At 40.5% G+C, this 7,013-nt stretch overlaps 1 pseudogene; it reads right to left on the bottom strand.

The window, feature by feature from the left end:
- Positions 1 to 577, bottom strand: part of LOC138170259 (Fanconi anemia core complex-associated protein 24-like) — a 1,369-nt pseudogene extending 792 nt beyond the window's left edge.
- Positions 578 to 7,013: the final 6,436 nt, after the last annotated feature.

Genomic DNA, 7,013 nt, shown 5'->3' with positions numbered 1-7,013 from the left:
TGTCTTTCTGCTTGTGTTCTTAGATAAATGTATTACACACATTTTGGATACTTGCAAACTCCTACAACAGATGTAAAAGGTTATAACTCTGCCAACGCCTTGTATCTCCTACCCTGTTCAAGGTAATGGTGACTCAGAGAGCTGACCATGTTTCACACCTAAGAAAAGGATTCCTACTGTTCTCTCTGTCTGTTCATAGACCAGTGGGATAGTGAACTGGGATGTTTCCATCTGGCTGGCCACTAGAAGCAATGGCATTCTGAGTTCCAGAGCAACAAATTTCCACGCTGTTGCAAAGTACTGTTCACTCATCTGTGTTTTTTCACCTATCAAAATCTCTTGAAGATTATTTCTAAGTCAAGTAATCCTTTGTTATAGTCTTTTCCTACCACCGAATCTGTTTCATCAACATAAAGCATCTATTAGGAAGGTGAAAACTCACCAGTGTCAGGCCTTCCTCAAAGGTGAGCTCAACCTCCCCTTGCATTTCTTGGGCTAAAACCTTTTCTTTCTCACATCCAACAACATGCCCAAAAGGAACATGCTTGAGGTCCCTAAGTGTGGATTCTTTTTCCATCTGTAATATTCCAATTTCATAACGATGATGTTGGCTTACTAGTGGGTGACCGGGGGTCAGGAGTTAGGAAGTAGAAGCCAGAGTTTTATTTGGGAGTTTAGAGATACAGTTGCCCCTGTGGAAGCCTGGGGTACTTGGTGTAAGAGGGGCCCTCTGTCTCACTCTCTGTATTCCTTCAGTTCCTTTCCCTCTATCGTCTTCCACTCCTGTATTACCCATCACTCCCATGCCTTCCTTTCTTCTCTTTCTTCCCTTACTTCCTTCTGACTTGTAGGCAACTCTTTAAGATTACAAATTGAAGAGAAGATGCTGACCTGGCATGACACAGGCAGCTTCCTGATCCAGCAGATCACTGGTACAAGCCCCCTAGTCCTATCTCATTTATAATTGCTGCCATAGATCTTAGTGTCTGTCATACTCATTGGACGTTCTAGTCCCTAGGAGGTTTAGGAAGTTTCCAACTGATAAACCAATAATGACTTCAGTATGAATGTTTGCACAACACAAAAATGGAAGGCTTACTTTCCTATCCTGTATTTAACTCTCAGGGAGAAGAGCACAGATGATTAGAATGTATCAGGCTCTTGATTTGAATGGTGTTTTCAATGATTTGCTGTGATGTGAATACCTGAAAAGGAAAGCAGAACTCATCCTGGATGCCTAAATTTCCCTTACAAAGACATATGGAATGCAGATTAATGGGGAGCAGAAATATATGGAGGCTAATGGAAGGAAAGAAATGAAAGGGAGTGATGAATGGGTGTTAAGGAGAGCCTTGCTATTGAGATTGTCACCAATAACAAACAGCAGAAAAGTCACAAGCTGGGAATATCTCTCCATGAGGCATAGATAATCAAAACTGTGCTACAAGCTATTTGAAAGAGGATAAAAAAGTTTAAAAGCAACAAAAGCAAGGAAAACAACAATCTCAGTATGACATAGTCAGAAGCAAGCCCCAGTTGCTTTTACAGACAATGCAGAAATAAATGGACCCAGGGTAGCCTCTCAGCAAAAGCATCCAGAATTATAATTACCACAACTAAAGAGAGTAATTACACCAATCAATTGGCTTGAGAAAACCTGAAGACAACCCCTCCATTATTTAACAACAACATTGATATAAATAATTTAAAGGATAAAAACATAGAGATGGAGAAAGGGCAACCCTTGTAGTTAATACTAGGAAAGAAAAAGCTTAACCCTTTTGTATGTTTAAAACTTGTCTCTAGTGCAGATACTTTAAAAAAAATCTTACGTTGTTTAAACAGTTATTTAAAATTCTGTTCGTTAGTAAACATTATGATTACAGAACACGTAAGAAAAACCACAATTTAAAACTGAGGAAACTTGTTAAGAAATTAAAAATTCAATTTAAAGGTCCAATAGATCTTGTGTTGGAAGTGGAATGTTTCCCATTTTACCTTAATACTTGCCCACCCAGACATTGCTGGCTAGATTTACTGGCATGCTTCCTGGCAAACGTGTCTGCCCATAGTCTTCTGACAATGGACACTCCCTTCTGGTTTGTGCTGAGGCTCTCTGGGTCTTTTCTTCACTCATTGCCTGTATAACTCTCCTGAATCCATATTCAGGAGAGAACAACAGACCCCTTGTATAGTTGGTCACAATAGGGAGCTTGTAAGAATGACAGATACCACACTGGGGGGGTTTCCCTTTGAAATATTTCTGTGATCTGAGATTGAAAACAGGAATCAGGATGAAGATCTCCCAGCAGGAGGGGGAGGTGCAGTACACAAAGGCTCTCAGAAGCCGAAACTTACCTAATATTACCTCCATCTTTACCCTTTAAGTGAAAGATGGAATTCTTCAAGGTTGTGAAAGGCATTATCTCTCTCACTCTCTCTTTTTCTCCCTAACTAGCCAAGCCTGACCTATATGGCTAGAGGGGATGAGATTAAAAGCACAGATTAAATGTAACTGTGCAACTATTTTTAGCTTTTGCAAAGTTAATTACCAGATAATAGAAACAATGCAACATACTTCAATTCTATAATGAATACATAAAATGTGTTACTATGTATGGTAATTATAGAGTGATGAAATTTCAGGGTTGTAAGGGACCACAGAAGTCTTATAGTTCAACTCATACTTGAAAAAGAATCCCCAACATAACGTGCACATAAAATGGCCATTCAATATTTGACTGAAGACTGCCAGGGAGATATAATGTATTCATTGCCTCCAGTAGCAGCCCATCTCACTTTTATATAGCTTATTGATTATATATAGTAAAAAAGAATGTTGGGGCAGCCAGGTGGCTCAGCGAGTAAGAGCACCGGCTTCAGTGTTGGGATGACCTGGAAATCGAATCCTGGGCTTCAGACACTCAGCAGCACACCCAGAAATAACTGGCTGTGTAACCTTGAGCAAGTTACTTAACCCCAATTGCTTAAAAAAAAAAAGAATATTACATGATAAGGTGAAATGAGAAAAAGAGATGGAGGAAGTAAGGATGCATTATTTATTTATTTTAAATTTTTATTATTTATTTATGTTTAACATTCTTTTCTTTTTAAATTTTGAGTTCCAGATTCTTTTTTTTTCAGTTAATTTTGGGCTTATTTGACCATTAGGCCAATTCTGTTTTTTAAGGTGTTATTTTCTTACTGTTTTTGTGTCTCTTTTACCAAGTTTTCAATCCTTTTTTCATAATGTCCTTGCATCACTCTCATTTCTTTTCCCATTTTTCATCTAAAACCCTTATCTCTCTTTTTAAAAACTCTTCCAGGAATTCTTGTTGGGTTTTTTCCTTTGAGGCTTTGCTTGTAGCTGCCTTGACATTGTTGTCTTCTAAGTTTATATCTCACTCTTCCCTGCCACTAGAGTAGCTTTTTATGGTCAGGTTCTTCTTTTTCTTGTTGTTTGCTCATTTTTTTTTCAATTCATTTCTTTCCTTTGAACTTTATGGTAAAGTTGGACTTTGTTCACCCGGGGTGGGGAGGAACTGTGCCAAACTTTAGGCTTTTTGTGCTACTGTATGCAGAGATAGTTTTTCTTGTTGTTCAGTCATTTCAGCCTTGTCTGACTCTTCATGGCACCATCTGGAGCTTTCTTGGCAAAGAACTGGAGTGGTTGGCCATTTCCTTCTCCAGCTCATTTTATAAATGAAGAAACTGAGGTAAACAGGGTTAATTAAGTGACTTGCCCAGGATCACACAGCTAGTAAGTATCTGAGGCCAGATTTGAATCCAGCAACTCCTGACTCCAGGTCCATCGCTCTACCCCCTGTGCTGCCCCAAACTGCAAGATTTCTGTGCTTCCAAGGCAGTGTTATCCTGGAAGAGGAGTGGTCACTGTACTCCTGGTCTGCACCCTGATCTTTACCCAAGAAGGTCCCATGCTCTCCAGAATTGCTAGTGTTCCTCTTGGCCCTGGAACTGTGACCAGGGGCACTGCTCCCTTGTGACCAATCACAAACATTCCTCTTCACTGTGGAATTGTGATCCACAGCAGCATACCGGCAATAGAGCTGTCAGCCAGTGCCAGCAAAGGGTCTCTTGTAATCTCTTTCTGATCAGTTATCTGACTCTCTTACAGTCTCTGGGCTAACAGCTCCTGAAGCTGCTGCTGCTGCTATTGCTGTTGCAGAGGTCTGCAAAGCCTAACACTGGTGTTCTGCAGCACTCCAGTCTGGAACCCACTTGCTACTGCAGACCCATCCTACAGACCTCCTAAAGTTGTCTTAGTAAGGCTATTTTAAAATTGTAGGACATGGAAAAAAGATTGGTTAGTAAACTTTTTTTACTTTTTTTTTAATTTTCATTTTTTAACATTGATTTCCATAAGTTTAAAATATTTTTCCCCTTCTTTCCCTCCTCCCTCCCCAAGAGAGCCTGCAATTTGATATAGGTTCTACATATACATTCCCATTAAACATATTTTCATACTAGTCCTGTTGTATAGAAGAATCATAACAAATGGGAGAAATCATGAGAAAGAAAAAACAAAACAACAAAAAAAGACAACAGTCTGCTTTGCTCTGCATTCAGACTCCATATTTCTTTCTCTGGATGTGGATGGCATTTTCTATCTTGAGTGCTTTGGAATTGTTTTAGCTCCTTGCATTACTGAGAAGGGCTAAGTCCATCAAAATCATTCATCACAGACTGTAGCTAGTACTGTGTACAATGTTCTCCTGGTTCTGCTCACTTCACTCAGCATCAGTTCATAGAAATCTTTTTAGGTTTTTCTGGTTAGTAAGCTCTTAAGAGTAGGGCCTTATTCTTAGTATCATAACTTTAAAGCTGGAAGAAGTCATTTGCCTATGAAGCAACTGAGGTTCAAAGAAGACAAGTGACTTGGTCAGGGTCACAAAAAGTAGAATTTGAGTTCAGCTTGTGCTATTCCAAATCCAGGACTCTTTCCCCCATGTCCTCCACAAACTACATTATGGCATTTTGGGGGAACACAAGAGCTCTTGAGAGCTGATTGTCAAATTTTCAATGTGAGCATTTACACCGCGAAAATCAGCAAATGTTACAAATTAGGGATTGATCTATTGTTTTACTGATTATCTAGACTTAAGACAATGTTGGAGAAAATGTTAATAATGAAAATTAAATTTAAATTTAAAATGTGTCTACCATATTTTCCCCCTGGAGAGTCAATTGTTAAACATTTATAAGCACACTCCTGAATACTGCACATAATAGGAGCTCAATAAACATCTGTTAACTGACCATAGAGAATTTGTTATGGTATGATAGTTTCTGGGATGCAGCTAAAGCAATTCTCAGAGAAAATTTATGACGTACAAATTTCTTTGGCATGTCACATCATATACAGTAAAATTCTGATTTTTGTTTCTTGTGGATTATCTGTGTCTCTTTTGACTCATCTTGCTTTTCATTACTCATCTATGGTTGTGACCTTAGGCATGAGTGTGAATACGGGTATGTTGGCACACCCTGGGGTGGCATAATCAATCCCTTCCCTTTTACCTGAAGGGACCTAGTTCCCTCAGTCAATTATCTAGCAGTTATTTTTTTATAGCTGAATGAGGGTTTAAATCTAGTCAGGAGGATTAGCACCTCTTGTGTGAAGGCTTGTTGAACCCTACCCTTTTCTAGGCTGCTTTTCAACTTTTGGTGTCCACTTGATTCACCTAACTCTTGGCAGTGGCTCCAAGAAGATGTAGTCTGCATAGGGACCACACCCCAGTAAATCATCTCAGCAGGTGAGCTAAACCAGGTGGAAGACCTCAAACCTGCTGGTGAGGTAGGGGGATCTCTGCCCCAAGCATGTGAAGACTTCCTCTGGCAGAATGGGCCTGTGAGAACAATTTGTCACAGTGTCCATGAAGGTGGCTGAAGCAGGCTCTGTGGAGTGCTTAGAGCTTGGTCAGACATCAGAGAGGCCAAGGTCATCCACCACATCCAGGGCCATCACCAATCTTCCTGACTTTTGTCCTGCCACTGGATTTGGATGACTCAAGAACAGAGAGTGAGGCTGACCGTGTATGCAACTCTGCCTCATTTAAATCCAAGACCTCACCCATGACATCATCCGTGTTCTTTGAAACCGGACAAACAACAACATAGCTGGACAACCGCATATATTAAGAGCTAGCATTCATATGATGCCCAATTATAAAATGCTTTCTTTGATACAATAATCCTGCAAGCTATAATTATCCCCATTTTATAAATGAGGAAACCAAGGCTGAGAGAAGTTAAGTGACCTGCCCAGAGTCACACCTAGCTAACAAGTATCTAAGGCAGGATTTGAACCTGGGCCTTCTGGACCCTAAGGCCAACATATTGCACTACCTAGTTGTCTCAAAAAACACCCATCTTCTATGACCTTAATCTTTCCTCACCTCTCTGAAGGTGAAAAGTATAGGATCAAGGAAAATTCCCACCCCTGAATGGGCCAGTACATTTGATTATATTCACCAACTTTGGTTATGACTCAGCTGGTATAGCAGGAGGACACTCAATTTGTAGTTAAAGGGCCCTGGTTTGAATTCTGAGTCCTCCTAAATAGCTATAAGACCTCAGGCAAATACTTGGCCTTAGTTTTCTTATCTGTAAAATGAGGAGATTACTGTTTCCGGAGGTGGAACTTACAGAGATGCAGCTGGCTCTGGTCTGCATACCATGTGATGAGGGTATGAACTGTGGATTCTCTCTGTAGTCAGAACTAGGGTGCATTCAAAAGGGACTGGTCAGCCAGGGTGAATCTCTTGGCTCCGGTTCTTTCTGGACTGGGAACATTGGAGGACGCCCAACTGGAGGAGCTCTCTCTCTGTCTCTCTCTTCTCTCTGTCTCTCTCTGTCTCTCTGTCTCTCTCTGTCTCTCTCTCTCTGTCTTTCTCTCTGTCTCTCTGTGTCTCTCTGTCTCTCTCTTCTCTCTCTCTCTGTCTCTCGGTCTCTCTGTCTCTCTGTCTCTCTCTGTCTCTCTCTCTCTGTCTCTG

This window comes from Petaurus breviceps, unplaced genomic scaffold (assembly GCF_028583685.1).
Source record: "Petaurus breviceps papuanus isolate PSGF00001 unplaced genomic scaffold, PetGlider_PUasm1.0 38, whole genome shotgun sequence".
In the NCBI taxonomy this organism is placed as follows: domain Eukaryota; kingdom Metazoa; phylum Chordata; class Mammalia; order Diprotodontia; family Petauridae; genus Petaurus; species Petaurus breviceps.
This window is presented reverse-complemented; position numbering and strand designations above follow the sequence as displayed.